At 35.7% G+C, this 27757-nt stretch overlaps 1 protein-coding gene across 4 annotated transcripts in view; it reads right to left on the reverse strand.

Annotated features, from left to right (window-relative positions):
• Positions 1 to 27757, reverse strand: part of TAOK3 (TAO kinase 3) — a 188570-nt gene that overhangs the window by 159484 nt on the left and 1329 nt on the right. Inside the window, exon 1 of one of the 4 annotated variants that reach the window (XM_043901796.1) lies at positions 18415 to 18590. The exons of 2 other annotated variants lie outside the window; for them this stretch is intronic. The gene's annotated coding sequence lies outside the window, so the exon portion shown is untranslated. Of the gene's footprint in view, positions 1 to 14405; positions 14429 to 18414; positions 18591 to 27757 lie in introns of those variants that run through there. One more of the 4 variants, XM_043901797.1, reaches the window with a different exon arrangement.

Consider the following 27757-nt stretch of genomic DNA (forward strand, 5'->3'; position numbering starts at 1 on the left):
TTTCTTATAACACTAAACATGCAATTACCACATGACCCAGCAATTACATTTCTGGGCATTTATCCCAGAGTAATGGAAATTTATGTTCACATAAAAACCTATACACAAATGTTCATAGCAACCATTATTTGTAAGAGCTGAAAACTGGAAAACAACTCAGATGTCCTTCAATGGATGAATGATTAAAGAAGTTGTAGTATATCCATACCATGGAATACTACTTAGCAATAAAAAGGAATAAACTATTGATACATGAAATATCCTGGAAAAATCCCCAGATTCTGCGTTTAAAGGAAAAAAAGGCCAATCCCCAAAGTTATACACTGTATGATCCTATTTTACAACTTTCTTGAAATGACAAAATTACAGAAATGTAGAGCAGATTAGTGGTTGCCACAGGTTAAGGATAGAGACTGCGTAGAAGGGGATGTGAGCAGGTGTGGTGATGAAATTATTTTTCATCTCAACTGTGGTGATAGATATGCAGCCCACACATGTGAGTGATTGCATAGGTCTAAATACACACACACAAACACTCTCTCACAGAGAGGAAGGGCAGGAAAACTGGGAGACATCTGAATAATATCAATATCCTAGTTGTGCTACTGTACTATAGTCTTTTTAAGATGCTATCATTAGGGAAAACTAAGTAAAAGGGCATATGAAGTATCTCTGTATTATTTCTTACAATCGAGTGTGAATCTATAAAATCTCAAAGTAAAGCTTAATTTAAAAGTTCCATATAGCTCATGTATAGTTATATATTCATTGCTGACTTTCTAAAACATTTATTGAGTTGCTCATCTATGTGAGGCATTAGCTTAAGTGCCAATGGCCTGGAGGTAGGGAGAAAGAAGGGTGGGCAATCTATAGAGGTATTGAGACCCCACCTTCACTGATGTCACAATTGTTATTATATAAATATTTTCATTGTAATTTTTTTTTAATGTGTCTCCACTAGCAGAGGGCAGAGATTGTTTTAATTACCACTCTATCTCCAGTGTCAAAACAGTCAAAACAGAATATAATAACTATTCACTTGATGAATGAATGATTAAATGAATGAAAACAATAGAAAAGGTAGTAAACACCATCAAATGGTTAGAATACAGTATAAACAATAGTGATATGCTGAAAAGTGCTTATGAAAGCAGAGGAAGGAATAACTAGCATTGTCTGGGTGGTCTGGGGGAAAACTTCAAAGATGTGATCTTTTAGCACACTTTTATAAGATGAGATGGGCAAGAGGAGAAAAACCATTCCAAGCAGAGGGAATGGGGCATTCAAAAGCTCAGTGGTATAAGAAAAGTACAGGATTTCCTGGGGCCAGCAGTTTGTTGTACTTGAGTTTACAGTTCTCTAAAGAGGAAGGCAGTGGGTGAAGCTAGAATTATGGATTTGACACTAAGGCAAATAGTGCTTTCATATGAGCAATGTGGTGATACTAGTTTTTGAAGCCAGTAAATGATGATCAGATTTTTCTTTTAGAAAGTTAACTCTGATGGCAGTGAGGGAGATGCATAGGAGGGAGGAGAGAGAGAGAGAAGGTGAGAAACCAAGAAAAGTACTTGAAATGAATGAAAATTCTCAATTCTTCATTACCAATTTCCCAGAAAACTCAATTCCCCAAAGTCCTGCATTCATGGAAGTGTTTGTAATTGCTGACCTTAATGGGTTATAACGTTGTTATCTTTAAATCTATGTAATGAATCATATCACAAGACTGTGAAGTAAAGACATTTATTGAATTGGTCTTTTCTGCAGATTCTTCCAATAGAAGCATGCTATTTTAGTTTCTATTTTGAAATTTCCCATTTACCAATTTTTAAAAATTTGAAATAATAAATTATTTTTATATTTAACAAAATTTTGCATGTTATTATTTTGATCTCAAAATGACTATCTTAACAGCAAGTTATAGCTTCAGTAAATAAAATATTGATCTTTGGAGAGACTTAATTATAAATCTGAATTAAAGAGAGTAACTATAAGTACTTTCCACACGTTTCTGTGTGTGTATACATATAGTACTTGTTTATGATAAAACGTCAGTACAATTGAATGGCATCTTTCTAATGTGATGATAACATGGCTGAACCATCCCACCCTCCTTCTCGCCCCGCAAAACTCTCTGCCAGGTTGGAAAGGGAAGAGCAAAGGGGTTAAATATAATTCCTTCAGGTATAATGAGATGACTTTATACCCCCTGCTTTCTTTCTTTCTTTCTTTTTTTTTTTAATTTTTATTAGTTGGAGGCTAATTACTTCACAACATTTCAGTGGGTTTTGTCATACATTGACATGAATCAGCAATAGATTTACACGTATTCCCCATCCCGATCCCCCCTCCCACCTCCCTCTCCACCCGATTCCTCTGGGTCTTCCCAGTGCACCAGGCCCGAGCACTTGTCTCATGCATCCCACCTGGGCTGGTGATCTGTTTCACCATAGATAATATACATGCTGTTCTTTTGAAACATCCCACCCTCACCTTCTCCCACAGAGTTCAAAAGTCTGTTCTGTATTTCTGTGTCTCCTTTTCTGTTTTGCATATAGGGTTATCATTACCATCTTTCTAAATTCCATATATATGTGTTAGTATGCTGTAATGTTCTTTATCTTTCTGGCTTACTTCACTCGTATAATGGGCTCCAGTTTCATCCATCTCATTAGAACTGATTCAAATGAATTCTTTTTAATGGCTGAGTAATATTCCATGGTGTATATGTACCACAGCTTCCTTATCCATTCATCTGCTGATGGGCATCTAGGTTGCTTCCATGTCCTGGCTATTATAAATAGTGCTGCGATGAACATTATATACCCCCTGCTTTCTTTTTCCACTGTGTGACAATTTTAACAGTTCTTTTCTAACAGCAAAGAGAGGAACGTAGATTATGGGAAGAGAATGGTGAGGTGTGCGATTTATTGTAGGTAATCCTTTTCTTTCATTTTACAAGGAATAAAAACTTTTAAAATAGTTTTATATATAAAGCCTCACAGATGAGTATTAAAAGTTATTTTTTTTTTATTATAGAAAAAGTCACATATAATGAAAAGTTGACAGAACAGTATAATGAACCACCTGAGGCCCAGCTTTAAATTATCAACTCACTGTCCACTCCCCATTATTTTGAAACATAACCTAGATATACCACTTCATCCTTAAACAGTTAAAACTGATTCTCTAAAAGAACTACTTTTAAAAACATAGTAACTATACCATCAGTATAACTAAAATTTAACAATCAACTTCAATGTCATCAAAAATAAGGCCAAATTTTCAAAGTTCCCAGATTGCCTCATAATTTTTTTTTCTGCTCTACTGTCTTCTATACGAGACAAAGTTTAGGTCCCCATATTGTGGTTAATTGATCTGTCAAAATTTTATTTTAATGTCAATAATTCAATATGCTGTAGAAATGGAATTTAGAAATTTTAATGAATTTAAATAATTAAATCTTATGAGTAAATAACCAGATAAAGTCACCGTAGAAGGACAATGTTGATATGCGTGCTACAAATATATGGCTACTAGGTCAAGCTAAAAAAAACTTAAAAAAGAGTGGTGGTGGGGGAGGTTTGATTTCATTTTTCCCTGTTTTAAAAACACTTCCTTTTTCGGTCAGTTTAAAGTACAAAACTGCCTATAATAATGATCTTAATAAGATTCTTAATAAGGGAATCCACTAAATCATGCTAAGAAAACTCTTTTGTAATCTTTCACTTGCGTGTTTTAACATTTTCCCTGTTTTACTTTGGCCAAATAGTTTCTCCTTCATTTGAAATTAACTTGAAATCATAGGATTTCAGTGTTTGGAGGGATTGTGGCTTCCTCATCTCAGACAGTAGGCAGCTTCAATATTATAATATTGTGTTTCCAGTGAGAAAGCTAGCATGAGAAATCAATCTGCTGACAACTACAGACTACGTTTTAATTTGTTGACAGACAGTGCTATGTAAACATAATCAGTAAAAGTTTTATTAGCACAACATGAAATGACTTTGGATTTTATTCTTTTATAAAGCTAGGTAAAGTTAATATTTTCCCCATGTTGAAAAGATCTTGTTATACAAGTAAGAAACACATTTAGCTCAAGATTTGAAATAATAAAGGTTAGCATCTTACACTCTACAGAAGCCTACAGAAATCAACATAGTAAATGCCATAGACTCTTTAATCAGATGATATTACAAAAAAAGTTATAAACTTGTATACTATCGATAAATTTAAAATGTAACATAAAATACTTGATGTTTGTGTGATACTGTAGCTAGAAACTACTAGGTCATCTGAAGTTTGCATATCAAATTTTAATGGTAATTCCTAGGTTTAAAAAAAGTATACTACGGTCTCTTCCATATCCATTAGTAAATTGTAGAGAGCAGTTTACTATGGTATAAATTAAAAGCAAAAGTTTGTTATGGAAATTCAGGAGTCTCTGTGCACTCCATATATGTGACACTTTACATTAAGCCTGGGGCTTAGAATGCCCAGTAAAATAATTAACAACACTTAGTGAGTGTTTGATATGCGTAGGGAACTGCATTAGGTACATTAGCAAACTATAAAATACCAAGTGCCAAATGATACCAAATTAAACCATTAATACATTTGGTTTTAAAAGAAGTGCTTAAAGAAAGTAATTTGAAGATGGAAAAATTTGAGATTTAATGTTTTCTTTTAAACTCAGAGCATCTTTTAAAATTCCCAGGATTTAAACTGTTTCAAGTTCTACAACATAAAAAGAAAAGCCCTGCATGGACTTTGAAAATTTAGAATGTTGACAATGAACTGACTTCTAATCCTGTTTATTTTTATTGTTTATATTGATGTCACTCATTTTCTCCCAGAGTTCCTCATTTACTAGTGGCACTTTATCCTGTGTACATTCCAACATTTTCTGATTTATCAAAATAAAAAAATTCAAGTCCTTGATTCTTTTAAAACAAAGTAAATGAAGGTATCAAAGCAAATATAATTCACTAGATTGCGGTACGGCAATTATAGAGTTGAACTGTTCAGTTATTATATAAAAGTACAGGTGTAAATCTCTGTTAATGTACAGAACAGATGGAATATCACATTCTAACCTAACCATCCATCTTACCTGCCTCACAAGGGAGAAGCAGTGTTAACATCAACAATACCTATTCATATTTGACAATGATGGAAATATCTAAGAAATGTGCTATGAGCACTATCACTTTTCAATATGTTCAATAACATGAAAGATATGTGGCAATTAGAACTTTCCGATCTCACAGTCCTGTTTGTTTTGTTTTTGTTTTTATCACTTGCGTACGTCTCTCCCTCTCTTTCCCTCTTTCTTCTCTTTTCCTACTCTCCGAATGCATATTGGAAATGACGGAGAAAACTTAGTCAAAAATAAATTTATTAATAAGGCTCCTTCTTAACTGTAAAATAAGTCATGATCAGTTAATAACATCTTAATAATACTATAAATAGTTCTGTGGCCTTTAAAATGATAACAATAATTTACTGTCCCATACTTAACACTAGTTCTCTTTCTGTCATGCTTTTTTAGTCTGGAGCCCCATGCTGTATTTATACTTCAGTTTTTAATTCAGTGAATCATATGTCCTCTACTTAACTTTCTCCTGTTGTTAATACCCATGCACCCGTTCACCTTGTCAGGGATAGTTAGAATTCAATTTGTTCTTCTAAGAAGAACAAATCCAGTTTAGGATCACTTAAATTTTGTAAGCTAAGTTTACTCAAACTCCTAGTCATTAAATACAATGTTAAAAACCAAGGACTTCCTAGTGGTCCAGTGGCTAAGACTCCACACTCCCAATGCAAGGGGCCTAGGTTCGATCCCTGGTCAGCAAGCTAGATCCTACATGCTGCAACTAAGACCAAGAGCAGCCAAATAAGTCAATTATTAAATAAAAAAAAAAAGCAACCAGGCCTACTGAATCATATCTACTCTTTGGAAGGAGCTTCTAAATTGTATTCAGATTTACTATTGTGATATAAATTTGAAGTACAATTTTAAGATGAGAATGAAGACATGTGTTTTTTAGGGTCAGATGATGAAAAAAATTTAAAATAATACAAAGAGAATAGATTAAATTGAGGAGGCTGAAATATAGCCTTTACATAATGGACAAGATATCAAAGGACTATAGTAATTGGTTCTTTTGAATAAATCCAGATTCTCTCCCCTGTTAATGATGATCCTAAAGGACCCATAACCAAGAGGTTTAAATGTAAAACTTGAACGAAACATCCAGAATAGGTGGGAATATGAGAGGAAGGAAGACTGGTGACAGTCTAAGGGAAGAAGCGGAGCTAGAGTTCCTCTGGAACAGATGAAGGCCAAGGAAACAGCCATGTGTTTCAGGAGATATGTATGTATCCCTTGAAGCCCTTGTTGGCTGGTAGAACTGTCAGAACACTACTAGCTCATGTTTCTGGATGGAGAAGATGGGAAACATTCTTAAACAACAGTAGGCTTGGTTGAGACATATAGTATGATAATGCTATTCACTCTTCCTATCTGAAAAAAATAAGTAAATCATATTTTGAAAAGTAATTTCTTATCTATCTGCTGTAGAATTTCCTATGATTGGAAAAAAACCTAGAGTTGTAGTGGAGATAGAATAACTGAGGAACTATCCAGAACAAATTGAAGAATAAAAACTAAAAAGAAATAACCCATCGTGAGTAGCCATCTAATAAGGATGGCTTGAAAATGAGGTAGAAGAACTATATTTAGATGCAGAAAGATGAGTATTTGTTAATATGGTATAGAGATATACTATGAAAGCCTTTTTTTTTTTAAAGCAGCCTTAAAATAATACATACAGTATAATATTCCAAATTACTATTTTTAAATAACTGAAAAAAGTCTGAGAGGTTATATGTAAAAAATATTTGGGTATAGAAGATAACTTATTTTCTTCTAATTACTCTGTTTTCTATTTATTAAAATAAAAAGCATATGTAACTTATTTGTTAAAATATATATAAGAAAAGTTATATTGGGTCAAAGATTTCCCATTATTTTGTGTGGAAAAGGAGAAAAAGTTGAGAATAAAGGAGATTTTAGTTTACATATCCACACATTTACCAACAAGTCTTCTTGCTGGGAATTCTGAAATTCAGGAGTAATAAGGAACTGATTTTATAACATTACAGGGAATTTATAATTTCAGAGTGATATAAATTCATCATTATTATTTAACTAAATTCACTAAATTTAGTTAAGTAATAATCAGTACTTTACTAAATCATTATTTATTAAATATTTGAGTAAATATTTATATTTAACTAAATGTTAACTTAGTCATTAAGTAAATAAATATTTATTATTTAACTAAATATTAATAAATAATTATGCAGATTAAAATGTTTCCACAGTACCTGCTACACTACAGAATGGAAGTAACAAATATCTAGTCTGTGGAACATACAATAATATTGGTTTTAGGTATCTTTCAGAGAATAAAACATTTATATAAAAGAATTCAAACCAAGGATTATGATCTAATCTTTAAACAAAATACCTTATTTGGGTTCCAACTATTACTAGTGCTTAAAATATGCAGTTTGAATAATTATCAGAAAAATGGACTCCACAGGCCTAACTGGTAGTCTATATATTATATTACATCATGGAACTATGCTTCAGGAACAAAAATCTATTTAAAATCACAGGCAAAGGCATGCTCAATACACAGGCAAAGGTATGCTCAAAAAACATTTATATAGGATAGACATTCAGAATCTAATCTTTCTATATAATAATTCAAGGTATTTTCTAATTTTAACTAGTCGACCTAGCACTACTAATAAGCAATAATACTAAAAATTCTACATTGAGGCCATTCAATGTACACCTGCTTCCTCAGTTTTTCTCCATTTCAATTTAAAATTCTTCATCCTTCAGGCTTCCTATTTCAGGTTAAAATATCTCTTCCCATCACCACCCAAGAAACGGCCTCATAATTTTGTAGCCTACTACCTTCTCATTTCATTAATTCACTTTTCTCCATTTTCTTAAATCTTTCATTGCTTTTTATATACTCTTTTTGGCCTACAATATGCTCAAGGTATCATTTATTGAGGGGAGAGGAGGGAACTTGCCCTGACAGGAAGACGCCCTGGGGCTAACAAACTCACCAGCTCTTAATCTCCTCATCTCCAAACCCAAAAGGATCCTTCTCAGGTGGATCCTTTCGTGACATTCATGCAGTGTCTCCCTACAAGGCTCTCATTTCCTGGTACATATGGCGCTTTGCTCTAATGTTTTCTTTCCAACCATCTCTGCCGATTTGTCCTCCTCTTACCTCTTAACATGGGCTTCCCTGGTAGCTCAGACGGTAAAGCGTCTGCCTACAATATGCGAGACCCGGGTTTGATCCCTGGGTCAGGAAGAGCCCCTGGAGAAGGAAATGGCAACCCACTCTAGTATTCTTGCCTGGAAAATCCCATGGACTGAGGATCCTGGTAGGCCACAGTCCACGGGGTCACAGAGTCCGACATGACTGAGCGACTTCACTTTCACTTTACCTCTTAACACAGCATCTGTACTGGGCCTCTTCTCTCCTCTCTATACTTTCTCTTATTTATCTGATATGCTTTCAGCTCTCTCCCCCAAGCTGTGATGCCCTCAATGAATCTCTTTACAGACTGATTTTCATCTTTCCCTGGAGGCTGTCCTAATTCCAGAACCTCATTCCCAGTCCAAGTTCGCATCCCCAATCTCTTTCTTCTGTTAAGGCATTCTAGGAACTCTTGGTGGGGTAGTCTTTCAAAGGCTCTGATTGCATCAGTCTCTAATCAAACACTGTAAATGGCTCTCCAACGTCTAGTATTTAAAATTCGAACCTCTTGGTATGTGATTCGAGGGCCTTTGATCTGAGGGACAGAATACTATCCCTAAGTATTCTATACTTTATTCACAATGTCTGAACTGGGCTAAAAAAAATACATTGATTATATCCTACCACACCTGCTGAATAAGTTACTAAGTATTTAAACTCAGCTCAGATTATCTCCAAATTACCCCCATCTACCTGGTACAGAAGTAATTTCTTCATTCTTCATGTGTAGAAAGTACTTAACAACTTTTTGTAGCACTGATGTCATTCTGTCTTGCTTTGAAAGGACATGGACATTTCTTAATTTCATTAATTGAATACGACCAGCAGTAGGAATCTTATTTACTTGTCCTCCATAGTGTCTTGAATGTAGTAGGCAGTGCAGATTATATTCATTTAGAATGAGAGACTACTTACCAGGATCTGAGCTAAAGTTTGCCTCTGCCTTATTTCTGAAGAAAAGATCTGGGAAACAAATAAGCTAAATAAACAATGGGGTGTGTGTGTGTGTCTTGGGCTGGTGTGTGTGTGTGTGTGTGTGTCTTGGGCTGGTATTTAATAAAGGAGTTAAAATGCTTTAATTTGAATTATTTTACAAAAATAAGCAATTCTACTCCTAGGCCTATACCCAAGAGAATTGAAAACATAAGTTCACACAAAAATTTGTACATGAATGTTCATAGCAACATTATTCATAAAGCCAAAAAGTGGAAACAACTCAAATGTTCATCAGCTGAAGAATGAACAAACAAAATGTGGAATGCCCACATAATGGAATAGAATTAAGCCATAAAAAGGAATAAGTACTGATATATGCAACATGGATGATGCCTGAAAACATTATGCTGGAGAAGCCAGACCCAAAAGGCCATATACTATATGATTCCATTTATATGAAATATCTAGAACTGGTAAACCCACAGAGACAGAAGGTAAGTTAGTGGTTGCCAGGGGATGGAAGTAATTGAGAGTAACAGGGTTTCTTTTTGGGGTGATGAAAATGTTCTGGAATTTAGACAGTGGTGATGGTTGCACAATATCATGAATATACTAAAACCCTGAATTGTACACTTTAAAATGATGAATTTTATGTAAATTTTAGCTTAACTTTAAAAAAAAAAGAAAAGATAGTTTTGAGTTTGGTCTCCTGAATAACTTGATTTGGATTTGTGGTATAATTGAAAAGAAGTCTGACCTTTGAGTCAGCAAATCTAGGTTTAAGTTACTTCTGCCACTAACCAGCTGTGTGATCTTAAGAACATTACTTAACATCTCTAAGCCTCAACAGCATCATATATAAAGTGAGAATTATTAATGCCTCACAAACCTGTGAGACTCATGAAATAATATCAACTATAAAGCCTTTCATATAAACTGAAAAAACTTTCATATAAAGCCTTTCATATAAACTGAAAAACCTTATTGTCATTTTGTATACTTAAAAATGATTTTTTAAAATAGTAAGCTGTATTGAATAGTCCATAACTTCAACTTTTATCACTGGCACATTATCTAACCAGCATTTATTGTCAAATATGAATGGCATCCTGGACTTGTAGCAGTTATCCTGTGGGCACTAGTAGTACAGCATGTTACAAACTTATTTAATTCTAATCTTCATAGTGAAAGGTATAGAATGATGGTTATGACCAGAGACACAGAACTGAGTTTTAGTCCAGGTTCTTCCACTGACCTTGAGCAAAGACCTAACTTCTTTGACCATCAGTGTACTATTAAGTATGTGTCTGTGTGAGTGTGCATGTGTGTGTGTGTGAGAGAGAGACCTACTTAGTAAAGGAGTTATAGGATTCATTGAGATATTTGATATGTAAGGCACATATTACAGTATCTGGTACCTAGCAAGCAATCAATAATCAGTAGTTGTTATTATTATTTCCATTTTGTGGAGTAATAGGTTTAAATAACTGGTTTAAGTTAACAAGTCTGAAGCATAACCAGGAATAAAAAATAGATATTTTGCTCACACTACTTCAGGTAATCAGGATAGGGGATGATTCAGTATGTTTCCTATGTGTTAAACAGCATCATATGGAGCACTCTAGTACTGCATTAGCCAAATAGCTTAACTTTTTGCCCATCGGTTAAAGAAAAGACATAATCCTATTCAGCACTAGCACAAGGTCTGACACAAATAGATACTCAGTAAATATTTACTGAATAAGCAAATGAATAAAGAGTGTTATTATTGGCTGTATTTACAACCAAACATCAACACAAAATCCAAAGCAATGACATTTCCAAATACTCGTACTTTTACATATATAAAACATTTTCTATTTTGAAAGTTTTCATTTGTATTTTGAAAGTTCTCATTTCAGTATCCTACTTGTTCTTTGACATTAATACAAAAGAAGGCACATATTTTTCTTTAAAAAGTAGGAATGTAAACTGATGCAGCCACTGTGGAAATCAGTGTAGAGGTTCCTCAAAAATTTAAAGACAGGGACTTCCTGTCCCAATTGCTGGGACTCCAGGCTCCCAGTGCAGGGGGCCAGGGTTCAATCCCTGGTCAGGGAACTAGATGCCACATGCCACAACTAAGAATCCTGTATGCCACAACTAAAGATTCTACATGCCACAACTAAGAGATTGAATGCTGAAACGAAGATCCCACCATGCTGCAACTCAGACCTGGAGGAGCCAAATAAATAAATAAAAAAAGTTAAAGACAGAACTACCAAATAATCCAGCCATTCTACTTCTGGGTCTATATCCAAAGGAAAGTATAAAATACAATTTTATTCATCCATAAAAAGAAATAAATCTTGCCACTTGTAACAACATGGATGGACCTTGAGGACACTATGGTAAGTGAAATAAGTCAGACAGAGAAAAATAAATACTAGATGATCTCACTTACGCATGGAATCTAAAAAAAAAAATAATTCACGCATATAAGGAACAGATTGGTGGTTTCCAGAGGTGGGGGAAATGGGTGAAGGTGATCAAAAGGTAAAAACTTACAATTAAAAGATACGTAAGTTCTGGAGATGTCATGTGCAGCATGGTGATTACAGTTAACAATACTGTACTGTATACTTGAAAGTTGCTAAAAGAGTAAATCTTAAAATCTCTCTCCCAGTGGAAAAAAAATTATAACTGAAAAGTGATAGTGTGTGTGTATGTGTGTGTGTGTGTGTGTGTGTGCATGCATGTAATGAGAACTCTTTAGGATTTACTCTCTTAGAAACTATCATATACAACATATAGCAATGTTGATTATATTTATCATGTTACATTATATACCTTGATTGATGTTAACTAAATTTACAATGGTAGTCACTTCACAATATATACATATATCAAATCATTACATGTATACTTTAGACTAATACACTTATATGTCAATTATATCTCAAAAAAAATTGGAAAAATAATAAAGGGGAAAACAAAAAGTTTTCATTTGGGGGGTCCTAAATGCTCTCTCGCATCAATACAAAGGAAGGAATTTACTATTTCAAACAATAGGAGACTGAGAATGAAAGCAAGATATTCAACTGAAGTAACAAGTATTCTTATGTTTCAAATTCTGAATATATAGTTTGTCTTCCCTAATAGAATTCTGATAGTTTCCTAAGAGCAGGAATCATATGCAATTAATTTCAGTATACCTTTACAGAGCCTAACCTTACACATAGCAGGCACTTAATTACAATACATTTAAACAGCTGGGTAAGAATATTTCTTGGCTATATAAAATGTATTGATCATATTTAACCTATTCTGCAAAACACTGAAGGTTAATATCAGGACTAAAACTCTCCATGTGAGGCTGGCTATATCATTTTAAGAAAGAAAACCATACAGATACACACACACATAGTTTCTCATAAAGAAATGTAAACATGTCAAACTATAACCAGTTTATAAAACTGTCTTCATCTGCCTTGCATATTTCTATAAATGAAGTGACAGATCTGCACCAAGCTGGAAAACTATTCAGGTCCCCTCGATATTACTAGGATTGCTGACTTGACTTAAGACCGGTATGATGAAATAGATTTACTACTTTGTTTTCTTTTCCTTCAAGTCATAGTTAGGTACCTCAGCATTATGCTAGGAATGGTGAAAGATTTAATTGTAAGATATTGTCCTTGTACTCAAAATACTGACATCATTAGTGAAGATGAGACAACGGACAATGTAAAATGCTATGCATATTTTCGTTCACTGGATTGCTAATTTAAAAATCACCTGGGAAAGACAAACATCATATGATTTCACTTATATGTGGAAAGTAAAAAAGAAAAGAATGATACTAATGAATTTATACACAAAACAGAAATAGACCCACAGACACAGAAAACAAATGTACTGTTACCAAAGGGGAAAGGGGACAAGGAGGGATAGATTAGGAGTTTGGGATTAAAATATACACACTACTACATATAATATAAATAACCAACAAGGACCTACTATATGGCACAGGGAACTAAATATTTTATAATAATCTATGAGGGGGAAAAAATCTAAAGAAACAGATATATATGTTTGTATGATGGAATCAATTTGCTATACACCTGAAACTAATACAACACTGTAAATCACCTATGCTTCAATTTTAAAAAATCACCTGGGAGTTTGCAGCAAAACAGTAAGAATTGAATAGGAAAAGTTTCAAACAGGAAGTAAATTTTACACAGGGTCTTGAAGAAAAGGTAAAATCTGACGAGGCAGAGAAGGGAGGAGGGCTTTTTGAGCGAAATAACTAGTAACAGAGGCTCAACACTTGAATCAGCACAACATTCCAGAGAGACTGACTTCAGTGGCAGAAAGAACGGACCAAGGAACATAGGAAATGAAGTTGGATGAGTAGTATGGGACAGATTAGACAGGGCGTCAAAGGTCAGGCAGAAGAGGTTAGACTTAACATGGTGGATAACAGGGAACCAATGAAGCTTTCCAGTAAGGGGAGAGGTGTGCTGAAAGCAGTAGCATTTAAAGAAGGTTAATCAGGATGAGCTGGAAAAAAGAGGGAAGTGAAGGAAGGCAATTGTGGTAATCCAGGAATGAGGTGATAAGGGTATGAGTGGGGTAGGTGCACACAGAGTGTTTCTTCGTGGCAGTGTGATGGGCCTTCAAACTGTAAAATTGGGAGGGGTACCAGAAAAACAAGGATGAGGCACAGACTAACCGAGGGACTGGCTACCAGGTAGTCGGACCACAGATTAAAACCTGGACATCTCAAACACTAGAAATACTTCCACAAGGCCTAAAGGTTTTTCAAGTACTCTATAAGTAGTTCCAGAGAAGGCAATGGCACCCCACTCCAGTACTCTCGCCTGGAAAATGCCATGGACGGAGGAGCCTGGTAGGCTGCAGTCCATGGGGTCACAGAGAGTCGGACATGACTGAAGCGACTTAGCAGCAGCATAAGTAGTTCCATTGTTTTGTTTAGTAAATTTACTGAAGGTGCTCCCTAATTTCATAACTGTTTTGTTAACACAGCCCCATGAAAATCTGTTTAGGTAAAAATTCATTTGTTTTCAATACATTTTTCAATACAAAGTTAGTTAACCTGTCACAGGATATTACCTCCCAGAGAATAACATGGTGAAAAGAGAAAAACATTCTTCTTTACATTCAAGTGTATGTTCTTCACAGTCTGGTTCTAGTCCCCCTCTGCCTGAAACAAAAACCAAAAAAACACATCCCTTGAAAACCCAACCTGGTTCCCCCCCCAGCCCCCAGCTGATCTAAAATCTCAAAACATAGTCCTGACTTTAACCTGGTAGTGAGCCAGTCCGAAAAAACCCAACAAACTCTCGTGAGAAAATGAATTAAGAAATCAACACTTTGCCATGTTGCTTTCCTGAGTTGTGCTATCAAATTTGGAAGAAATTCTCAGAAGTGAAAAACAAGGAGAAAAACGTTACTAAAGCCAAATTTAGCAGGCTCATTTTTTTTTTTTTTTACTAAATATTTAAGTCTACAGTCAACTCTTCCCTGCTTCCACTCTCCTTAGAAAGAGTAGTAAATACAGAAATGGCATAAAGAAAATTTACAGATATCATTCACACACTCCACAGTTTTTTCGGGTTCTTCTATTACTGCAACACTGACCCTGCTATCTGTACACTGTTGCACGCACTGTTTCATACCTCCTTTCAAGATCATTTTCTGGTAGAGCTGTGAATAAGACTTGAAACATTCCCAAACAGCAAAAATAACCCTATCTGCTATCATTCACTGAACTCTTCCTTTACGATGTGTAACCAAACTTGTGCTTTAATACACAACCTTGTTTAATCCTCATAGCAATATTGCAAGGTAGGTACTATGATTATGCCTATTTCATCAGTGAAGAAACCAAGGCTTTGGGAGTTCAGGGAATTATACAAGGTCACAAACCTAGTGACCTAGTAAGTGGCAGACGTGTTCATCTGACATGTTCTTGTGAATTGTTAGAATACACTGCCAATCCTACATATATGTGAGTGAAACCAAAAGTGAGAGATAAGGAAGGGTGGCTTGCTATTCACAGAGTCAAAGGGTTTGGGAGGAGCAAAGATACAAATGGAGAGATTTCCAGACTCTAACCTTTCCTTACACTATTCCTGGAGGAGAGTGAGACACTGCTATGAAAACGGAGTGAACTGTCTCCTGTTGTAGGAGGACACATAATACATGACTGTTTCATGGTATTGACAGAATCTCAACATCTTAATTTGATTCACATTAAAAAAAAAATGCTACTTAGATAGGCCAGGTCAAGACAAATTAGGCTGATTGGTGACATCAAAATGCTTTAAAAAATATTTTTTTAATAGAATTAAATAGACCTATTAAATTAAATTTAATAGACCTGAGCAACCTATGTAACTCCTACCAATGACCCTGAAATAGAAACTAGCTTTTTAAAGCTACTTCTCAGTATAATATATATATTCATAAGAAAACATTTTTAAAAATAACTCTCCTCCTTATGCATCTGGGCAGAGATGTCATATTTCCTCCATAAAGCTTCCTTTTATGTTGCAACACTAAGAATCTCAATTTCAGGCTGAACTAGAACAACTGAGAACTGCAAACTCCTTCACAGGATATGATTATTTTTAATAGTTTTTATATAAATTATCTAAATACTATTTTATATAAATTGTCTAAAACTTTACGTTTTAACTCTGCAGTACTCTTCAGTAGAGGGTAAAGCAGTTAAAGTTTCAAGTTCTGTTTCCCCTCACCCCTCTCTTTTTTTTCTGCTAACACATGGTCTTTCACAAAAGAGTCAGTGTGATCTCTGCCAACTGAAGATAACAGATATAACTGTGGTAAACTCAAGAAGATGAAGCATATGTCAAGTAATTCAGAAGTTTAAAACTTGTCACCTGTGTGTGAAACCAGCAAACAGTTATAAATGGTTAATAAACATGTACAAATTAGTAGGATGCAATTAGTAACTACCACTTTTCCCTCCAATGAGTGGTGTCTGGGCAGGCAGCCATTACAATCTGCAATAATCAATCACTACTGTGAAGCCCCAGCAACTTCCTCTGCCCCACCTCCATCCAACCTCTGACTGGGATACTTCTGGACTGCTAAAAGAATGCTCAGACAATCACAAAAGTCCTCCTTATCAGTGAACACTGAAATTTACCTAATTTGCTCTTTCAGGTTTTTAACATTCATAAATATTAAGAAAAAAATGCTGTATGATATTACAAAAATCATTTGAAGGTTTTGATTTCCTTTTTATACATTAGAAAGAATAGTGTCCCCAAATCAGTAATATCCACTGCAATGCTTCTTGAATGAAAATGTATCCTATGCATCTGACTCATTGGAAAAGACCCTGATGCTTGGAAAGACTATAGGCAAAAAGAGAAGAGGGCAGCAGAGGATGAGATGGTTGGATGGCATCACTGACTCAGTGGACATGGATTTAAGCAAACTCTGGGAGACAGTGAAGGACAGGGAAGCCTGGCATGCCTTCAGTCGACAGGGTCACAAAGAGTTGGAAACGACTTAGCGACAGAACAACAACAATCCTATGCACCATCGTAAGACTTTACAGATAAAGACTTTACATAAAATACCAGGGGTTTAGAAGTCAGGGTTATACACATTTCATTTAAACTATGTTCCAAGAGTCTAGTAAATTTGGGAAAAACTGTTAAGGTAGCTTTCCTGGTTTATAAAATATTATGCACGACATACAAAGTATGAGATATTAAAAAATTATCCACTTGTCTACTTCATCTAATTTCACCTCATGGACTGGAGCAGTCCCATAAATTATTACCTCATGCCTAAGATATTTTATTTTTATACTTTAATAAGGAAACTATCCTTACTATTAAAGAAAAAAAATTACAAAACAAAGTAATTGTGATCAAATATTCTGACTTTTCTGTCTCTAAATGTGATATTACATAAAAAAAAAAAAACACCAAAAAACAACTGCTCTGCTTTCTCTCCTTTTATCCCTTTCTGTGAAAGAAGAAAAATGGGAAGTGGCTTGTTAGTTTTTAAGATCTCCAGGATAAACAGTGTGCCATTTTAAGTAGCCTAATTTTGAACTGTTGTCTTATAGTAATAATATCATTCATTACCAAAAACTGCATCCATTTAATAAAAATGGCCTTCTATATATTTAAAATTTGTGTTTAAAAAACTCTTCTGACAAGATTTTGATGTTTTATTTGCAGCTTAGTATTTACCTTACTTATCCAGGAGAAAGGAAAAAATAAAACACTCTGAAAATAATCCCCACTAATAGTTATTTGTAGAATATCAAAATACAAATTAAAATAAATAAAGCATATGAATCCAGTGACTTTTTAGGTTGATTACTCTCAGCTGGACTTTTGAGTTAAGGCCATAAATATTCACATGAAACTCAACAGAGTTTATTAGCTATGTTTAGACACAAACTATATTTATAATAAAACATTACATTTAAAACAAAACACCAAGCTCACTCTAAGTAGATCTTCTCAAATGCATGTCCTACATTCCCCATTCGACATACTAAAGACTTTAAAAATTCTTTACTTAGCTACAGCAATCAGTAAGATTGCCCCAGAGGTGGCTTTCTTTAAAAGGCTGTCTCTTATTCACTTAGGAAAGATAAAACTGAATTCCACATTAGTTGTAAGAACAAGACCATGCTATCAGCACCTTCATCCTGAGAAAGGAAGTTATTATAGACAGTTTTATAAATGAGGCTTTAAGACAGTACTTCCTGGTCAGACAGTTAACGTCAACAGCATTTTATATAGCTTTACATTTCGACATTTTGGAAAGAACTTTCTGAAAACTTTTCCTGATTCTTTTCCTCCGGTCCCCACAACAGAGGAAAACCAGCTCAAGCTAAATGAACCTTAAGGTAAAATCCACGAAATCCTACCAATGCCTACCGTTATGGTAGCATGTAAATATCAGAACTGGTTGCTATTGTTGATAATATCAGCTTAAGTTTTAGTCATTGTACATTTACGCACCCCTGTCTAACCCCCTCTGTGTGCTGGAGTGAGGTTTCAGGGTACACAAGATTAGAAGGAAAAGAAACGTCAGAAAGAAAAGAAAGGAAAAGACAACTCACCAATTCCTTGATAATGAAGATGATGCCAGTAACCATTCACAGTTCAATTTTCAAATTTAAAGTTAGCTCTCTTTTAAATTTATATATACATATACATATACAAACAAGCAAAAAAACCCAACTCCACGAAACCTTGTACAATCCGAATAAGGAACTGCAGATAAAAGCGGCGTGACCTGGGCGCTGCTCATGACTATCGGTATTGCAAGCTCAAGTATTTCCTGTTACGACGCCCATTGGTTCCCACAGGTGCAAGTGCCTATGGGTGTTGCCGATTTACCCTTCCTTTGGCAAGTGAACCGCTAAAGGAGATTTCAGGTTGGCACAATCAATGCTGGGAACTATTGGGGCAGAACTACCCTGGGCTAATACCAAGAGCCTCCCAAACTAGATTGATTGTGAATTGATGATTACCTAATTCAAAATGGCTGGAGAAAATTTATTTTAGTAGACGTTTATGATTTTTCAAGATGCAATGTTATTAAAGAATATTTGTGACTTTACTCAACAAATATATATTAATTCCTTTCTCTGGGCAAAGCTCTATTCCAGGCACTAGGAACATAGTAGTGAACAAAACAAAAGTTGCTGTGGTCATTCATACACTGTCTGGTAGACTTTTGACTATTTTCATGTATAATGAGAAAACTTCCCTAAAGGCAGAGACAAAAGAAATTTGTATGGAAATTTGGAGAGTCAATTGTAGTGCTTATTATACAAAGCTAAAAAGCATTGTAATTAAGGCCATACCACCTTAAACCTTAAAGAACTTTTCCAGAACCCAGTACAGAAAAACAAGATTCTTTATGTTTTCAGTGTTTCAAAAAGGCCAGGTTGGAGGCAATGGTGTATGTTCCAGCACGGAAAAGGAAAAACTTCTCACCATGAGTCACCAGTGACTAAGTTCTTTTAATTCAGGCTTAAAACACATTTCAAACCCAATTACTTGTACATGCAGAAAACTGATAACCCCAAATTAACATCAGGAGCTTGATTTGACCAATTTTCAGGGTTAATATCAGCAGCTAAGAAAAATAAATGAAGTGTTTTTAATGGGATAACGTCCCTGTAGTGAATTCTGTTATCATTTTGGTCTTATAAGTCTTTACTGCCTAAGGGCCATGTTAGAAGCTTCCATTAGATTTTATTACAAGGAATGTTGTTTTCTTAGATTGTAGCCAGACTAGGACACAATCATCTTGGATGTATGATGTCATGGTAGGAATGGCTTTCATTTGTATTCAGTAAAACAAAAATACACTAAATTCAGGGCTGCTCAAAAAAATGTAAAGCCCAGAGAATAAAATATATGGATAAACTCTACTCTTCCCAGCTATGCTTCACTTCCTTAGGATTTTATTTTTTATGTTTCAAATAACAAATCCTTCTTTTTAGACAACAAATGGGAGAAATTCCCAGAGCCAAATTCATCCATTTAGTGAGTCAATAAATCTTTATTGAGGAACTACTACATGTTTCCCTGGTGCCTCAGTCACTAAAGAATCCTCCTGCAATGCAGGAGACAGGGGTTTGATCCCTGGGTCGGGAAGATGCCCTGGAGAAGAAAACAGCAATTCACTCCAGTATTCGTGTCCGGGAAATCCCATGGACAAAGGAATCTGGCAGGCAGTTCTTGGGGTTATAAGGGTCAGATACAACTTAGTGGCTAAACCACCACCATTACATGCTAGGTAGGCACTGTTTCATGAGTTGGGAGAAAGCAATGAGTAAGAAAATCTCTGCTTTCATGGAGTCTAAATTCTAGTGAAGGGATATAAGACAAACAAAGACATAAATAAAATATCTGGTATATCAGAATAGTGTCCTCTCTCCAGTACAGAGAAGAATGCAATATGAAAGATAAGTATAAAAATAAGAAACTGTACAAAGCAAGCACTTAAGGAATTTAGAGGAGAGAGTAGCAAGAAGAAGATCAGAGAAGGCCTCAGGAAAGATGGTATTAAAATTAGATCTGTGGGAATTCCCTGGTAGTCCCAGTGGTTAGGACTCAGCGCTTTGACTGCTGGGGGCCTGGGCTTGATCAATGGTTGGGGAAACTAAGATCCCACAAGTTGAGCTCTGAAATATGAGGAATAGAAAAGGCATTCCAGGGAAAAGAAACAGCAGGAACAAACACATGAAGTAAGCGCTTGGCTGTAAGCAGGCTGTTCTGGCTGGGGCACAGGAGATAGATATAGATATATGTAGATATAGATATAGATGGATTATGAAGCTATAGGAATGCTAAAACAGGTTGATAAATCTGTACTGAATTTAGTAGGCCACAGGGTATTAAAAGTTTTGAACACAGAAGTGACAAAATCAGAGTTGTACTTTTGGGGGAATAAGAGAGCAACAGTGTATACAGGAAGAACAAAAAAGAGGAGACTGGAAACTTGTCACATGACCTTCCTGAACACATATTTTGGGCTTTCATTAGCTGTTTCTTGGACCTTTAAGAAATATAAAGTAAAACGTGTATTGAGTTGAAAAACCAGATCTAGGTTATAGTGGTCAAGTTTGCCACTGTCGGTATGGCCTTAGGAAGTCACTCACGTTGCTGTTGTTGAGTCGCCCAGTCATGTCTGACTCTTTGTAACTCCATAGACTGCAGCACACCAGGTGTCCCTGTCCCTCACCATTTCCAGGAGTTTGCCCAAGTTCATGTTCATTGCATCGGTGATGCTGTCCAGCCATCTCATCCTCTGATGTCCTCTTCTTCTTCTGCCCTCAATCTTTCCCAGCATCAGGGACTTTTCCAATGAGTCATCTGTTCGCATCAGATGACCAAAATACTAGAGCTTCAGCTTCAGTCCTTCTAGAGAGTATTTAGGGTTGATCTCCCTTAAGATTGACTGATCTGTTCTCCTTGCAGTCCAAGGGACTTTCAGGAGTTTTTTCTAGCACCATAGTTTGAAGGCATCCATTTTTTGGTGTTCTGCCTTCTTTATGGTCCAGCTCTCACAATAATACATGACCGCTGGGAAGACGATAGCCTTGATTATACAGACCTTTGTTGGCAGAGTAATGTTTCTCCTTTTCAGCACACTGTCTAGGTTTGTCATCGCTTTCCTGCCATGAGGCAATGGTCTTCTGATTTCATGGCTGCAGTCACCATCCACAGTGATTTCAGAGCCCAAGAAGAGGAAATCTGTTTCACTACTTCCACCTTTTCCCCTTATATTTGCCATGCAGTAATGGGGCTGGATGCCAAGATCTTAGTATTTTTAATATTTAGTCTTAAGTAGGCTCTTTCACTCTCCTTCTTCACCTTCATCAAGAGGCTCTTTAGTTCCTTTTCACTGATGGCCATCAGGGTGGAAGCATCTGCGTATCTGAGGTTGTTGACTTGATTCCAGCTTGTAACTCATCTAGCCTGGCAATTCTCGTGATGTGCTCAGCATATAGGTTAAACAAACAGGGTGAGAGCAGACAGCCCTGTCGTACTCCTTTCTTGATTTTGAACCAATCAGTTGTCCCATACAAGGTTCTAACTGTTGCTTCTTGACCTGCATACAGGTTTCTCAGGAAACAGGTAAGATGGTCTGTTATTCCCATCTCTCTAAGAACTTTCCACAGATTGTCATGATCCACATAGTCAAAGGCTTTAGTACAGTCTATGAAACAGAAATAGATGTTTTTCTGAAATTTCCTTGCTTTCTCTGTAATCCAGAAAACGTTGGCAACTTGATCTCTAGTTCCTCTTTCTTTTCTAAACCCAGCTTGGACATCTGGAAGTTCTTGGTTCACATAATGCTGAAACCTAGCATGCAAGATTTTAAGCAAGATCTTACTAGCATGGAAGATGAATGCAACTGTCCAATGGTTAGCACATTCTTTGCTACTACCCTTCTTGGGGAGTGGGGTGAGAATTGATCTTTTCCAGGCCTGTGGCCACTGCTGGGTCTTCCAGATCTGCTGACATAATGAATGCAAAACCTTGCTGGCATCATCCTTTAAGGATTTGAATCAAATTGATTACATTCTTTGAGGCTGAAGATGGAGAAGCTGTATACAGTCAGCAAAAACAAGACCTGGAGCTGACTGTGGCTCAGATCATTAGTTTCTCAAAGCAAAATTCAGGCTTAAACTAAAGAAAACTAGGAAAAATAATAGGCCAGCCAGGTATGACTTAAATCAAATCCCATATGAATTCCCAGTAGAGGTAATGAATAGATTCAAAGGACTAGATCTAATTAACAATGTGCCTGAAGAACTAGGGACAGAGGTCCGTAATATTGTACAGAAAGCAGCGAACAAAATCATCCCAAAGAAAAAGAAAAGCAAGAGGGTAAAGTGGTTATCTGAGGAGGCTTTACAAATAGTGGAAGAATGAAGAGAAGCAAAAAGCAAGGGAGAGAGGGAAGGGTACACATCCATTTAAATGTAGAGTTCCAAAAAATCGCTAGAAGAGAAAAGAAAGCCTTCTTCAAAGAACAGTGCTTAACAATAGAACAACTAAAGGGGAAAAACTGGAGATCTCTTCAGGAAAATTGGAAACATCAAGGGAGAATTCTGCCCAAATAAATAAAGGATAAAAATGGCAAAGACCTAGTAGACTCTGAAGAGATCAAGAAGAGATGTAAAGAAAACACAGAAGAACTGTATAAAAAAGATCTTAGTGAAGTGGATAACTACAATGGTGTGGTTAGTCACCCAGAGCCAGACATTCTAGAGTGCAAAGTCAAGTGGGCCTTAAGAAGTCCTGCTGTTAATAAAGCTAGTGGATTCGATGAAATTTCAGGAAGTTACTCATACTAAGTCTCAATTTCCCTACAAGTGACCTATTAATTATTCTTTTTGGAGCCAGGAGCCACGGGATTCAGCAAGTGATTAGATACTGAGGATAGAGCAAAAACAGCACTAAAAAATGGTTTCAAGTGATTAAAATAATAAGCAGCTACCACTTGTTAAACACTTCCTATGCATTTTTATCACTGTACTTGGTGCTTTACATAAATTGCATCATTTATTCCTTATAAGCCATAAGGGCTTGGCTCAGCTGGTAAAGAATCTGCCTGCAATGTGTGAGACCCGGGTTCGATCCCTGGGTTGGGAAGATCCCCTGAAGAAGGGAAAGGCAACCTACTCCAGTATTCTGGTCTGGAGAATTCCATGGACTGAATAGTCCATGGGGTCGCAAAGAGTCGAACACGACTGAGCGACTAACACTTCAGTATTCCTTATAAGAATCTTGTGAGGCCCATATTTTTGTTTTACAGATGAGAGAACTGAGAGCTTTAAACACTTAAGTGACTTAACCAAGATAAGCCAGCTGGCATAGTGATAAAGCCAAAATAGGTGCCTGGGTCTGAGTCTCAGGCCCTTTCTCCTTTTAAAGTATCATGCTGTTTCCTACACGGCAGATAAATAATGCTAACATTTGTTCTTGGGTTCCAACAGAATCATTCTTTTAACACTCTTTTTACTAAAAGCCCTCAGTAAAAATATGAAACTAAATGTGAACATAAATATAATCTAATAATTAGCCTATCATTAATTCATTCACACTCATTCAACTGACATCTAGTAAGCATCCTTCATACTCTGTGTCTGCTATTAAATCTTGATCTAGAAGAGTTAAACACTCTATTTATGTGGTTTCGGGAAATACTTGTGTATTTACACAGAAAGCCTTTAAGAAGTAAAGGCTAATGTTTGCAATAGAATGAAAAATTGGCCATGAACTTCGATTCTCTTTTTGTATGCCTACTGCCAAGACCAATTAGATTATTAGTTTATTTAAGAAAGCATTCTGTCTTGATTAGTGCCATCTATTGTAATGGGTAAATAAAATGTATTTGAATTGTCATAAGCCTTGACTGCTATGGACAGAAGCCAGTGTCATTAGATAGAAAATGAAACATATAAAAATAAACACTGCATAGAGTCCTAGTTTGATTTGGAAATAAAAGGTTATCCCCCTGTCCATAAAAAATAGTGTGAGGAAGTAAAACTGAAATCTTCTAATGAATACTTTGATAATTAACTAAAATAGTAAGCATAATAAATATGGGGTTGATTTTGCTATCCCTCATTTTTACTGAGGCCAGGGGTTAGGTGAAAGATTCCCAAACACTAGGCTACAATGTATCAGTTCCAATGTCAGGAGCTAAACTGACATGAGCCATCTGTGAGTAGGTTTTGCCAGGTGTAAAATGTTTATTACAAGGCATGTTCCTCTTCTCACTCTAGGGATGATAAATATGTATCTGTGAGAAAGGGAATAATGGTTAGGAGTTGCTCTGCGTTAAATCATGAAACTGACCCCTATGTCATTCTAATGTAAAATAGAAATAATTTACAAAAGCTTTAAATATACTCGTTTCTAACAAATCTCAGGTCAGACAGAAAACAATGCATTAGGTTGATTTATATTTAGGTAACTTTAAAAACATGTAGCTGGAATGATAAAATTTATCAATTTAATCCCTACTATCATAAAATTTCTGAATACTTGTTATTTTTAATTTGTTGCCCATAACCTGTAAGTGAGTTACATCACATTTTGGTCCATTAATTCAATACATCTAATCCATTATTAGTTAGACATAAGTAAATTATTTTTTTTACTACAATGAGTTCGAGTTTGAAAATAGTAACAATTTTTTATGTATCCTCACAAATGACAAAGTAACCAATTAAATGAATGTTAAAGCTAAATAATCACAAACTACACTTTCCATGAAGAAAAGCAATTGTACAATATCCCATAACTCAAAACTACTAATTCAAAACTATAGTGGGACTCTCTCATTGAAGACTGAAAAGAAGTCTTCTCTTAGAACAGTCACAAAACACTGATGGAAGCGTTCCCTCTGTCCATCTGCTTTCTTTTTAGGGGTAGGGAAAAAACAGACTGAAGGAAAAGATTATAAAGGAAAGATGCTATTAATGTCTATATAATAAACTCTAAATAGACCCTAAAGTCAAAGTACCAATAGTTACTTTTCATTCATTCTCCCATATCACTGAAACCAACAAGTATGAACAGTGGCAAACAAGAGAACTTTTCTCAGTTTGGCTTAAACATTAAGCCAAATTAGATATCAAGGTAGACTCTGAGATTACAATGATTTGACTGTATATGACTCAAGTGCTAAAGAAAGTATAAAATGGGTTATTGTATTTACTGGGCAGTACTTGCATCCTGCTAAACTAAGACTAAGAATTATTTAACAACTCTAAACCAAAAAGAGCATGTATTCTCTGGTGGCTATAACCATTCATATGGAAGGATGAGGCTCCTTCTTAATCTCTGCTTTTGATTATATTTTTTTCAATCAAAAATGAACAGGTAAAATGAGCATAGGTTTCACTAATTTACATATTAATAGCTTCTCAAAGTGTAGTTTTATTTTGTGAAACAAATGAAAATAAACTCCCACAGAATTGCTACCCTCCTAACCAACTTCCCCTACCTCCACCCCATGTCCCCAGGAATAAAAAGTTATTATAGGCCCTTCCTATCATTAAAAATTCTATTACAAGGGCTCTCTTGTCATCATCTCTGGGTCAATACCATAGCAAAACATGGTTGAAATGACTGCCTTAGTAATCACTCAGGGGAATATCAGAATATTTTTTTTCTTAGAAGGAACTAAAGTTTCATCTTGAGAGACCACTATTTGTACCAGACAGAAATGAGCTAACAAGGATGATGGAAGAGCTTATCTGCTGAAACATTTCTATTACTTTGCAGGATTATTGTTACTTAGATTCTCAATCCTTCTACAGACTATTTCATACATTACATGCACTACATAATGAATACATGCCCCTTATAAATCTAGGCTTTCCAGGTGGCTCTGTAGTAACGAATCTGCCTGCCAATGCAGAAGATATGGGTTTGATCCCTGGGTCAGGAAGATGCCTTGGAAAAGGAAATGGCAACCCACACCAGCATTCCTGTCTGGAGAATACCATGGACAGAGGAGCTTGGTGGGCTACAGTCCAGGTAGTCGCAAAGAGTCAGGGTCGACTAAGCACGCATGCCCCTTGTAGATAACCCTCTGGAGTTAACTAACCTTCCTTTTACTTATACCTAGGGTTCTGGAAAAATAAATTTAATGTAAAAAAGTTACACTTAATACATCTTAAACATAGTCTCTCATATTTTAAATTTGTTTTTGTGTATTTACTATTTGTATTTGTGTATTTGTTCCTCTCATCACCATAACTTCTGTTTCTGAGGACTTGTGGTTGGTGGAATTTTCATAACCACACCAAACTCCACACTTTCTGAAACCACTGTACCTGATACAAAATAGTTCTGTATCAGGTAATATCAAATAAAAATCCTCAAATGATACAGTCCCTCTACTTATTATTACCCTAATGTAAGATGTCTTCAGTAATTTTTGTCTTGGATTTAAACATACAGTTCTCTATAAGCCTTCTACATTATGTCTTTGAGAAATATAATGCAGCATTTCTTTTTTCTTCTTAGCTGCCCATTACTGAACACAGGCAAAGGCTTCCAATAAGACATTATTTTCAACCTGAAATAAATACAATATCTAAATAACTGCAAAATGATAGGGTAATTATGTGAAAATAAGTGTGAGATAAGTCACTTCAGTCCTGTTGAACTCTTTGCGACTCTATGGACTATAGCTCTTCTGTCCATGGGATTCTCCAAGCAAGAATATTGGAGGGGATCATTCCCCAGTTATTTCCCCCAAGCCATCATTTTCTAAGTCTACTTCTATGAAAAAGAAACCTGTCACAAGATAAGGGGTGAAGAGAAGCAACACGCAGAAAAAAAGAGGTTAAAAAATTCAAATGTAAAACTGCTGGGAACAATCATAACAAAGCGTGTGTATCCAAGACAACACTGGAAAGGTAGTCAGGACAGTATTAACATATCCTAAGTATTCTGAACAACTAGCCTGGTCATCAATTTTCACATCTGTCAAAGTAGGAGGCTGTCCCCCCCCTCCCATTTCCCACCCCCTATAGCTTTCCACTATTTGTTTTAGCATTTTACTAGACATACACTTGCTTTCCACCAGTGCATAGTGTCTGGTTTAAACAGGCTTCTCTCTCTCCTTAGCTTGTCCTGGAATTATGCCTAAATTTCAGTCCTGGTAGTTTTTAGGACAAGAATTCTAACTGGAAAGTGCTGTTAGTTCAGTGACTCCGATACCTCTTTTCAAAATTTAGTTTGACTTTCCAACTATCTTTCCAACACATCAAAGATAAACAGTCAAACTTAGTATATTCGTTCCTTTAAGTCTGCCTTATAAACACTGATACTGGTGTGCTGCGGAACCTGAAAGAATTTCTGAGCTCCTCGCTGAGCCCAAGTGAAAAAAGAAGCAGGGTCTATCAAAATTTAAAC

Source organism: Cervus elaphus, chromosome 5, assembly GCF_910594005.1.
Source record: "Cervus elaphus chromosome 5, mCerEla1.1, whole genome shotgun sequence".
In the NCBI taxonomy this organism is placed as follows: Eukaryota; Metazoa; Chordata; class Mammalia; order Artiodactyla; family Cervidae; genus Cervus; species Cervus elaphus.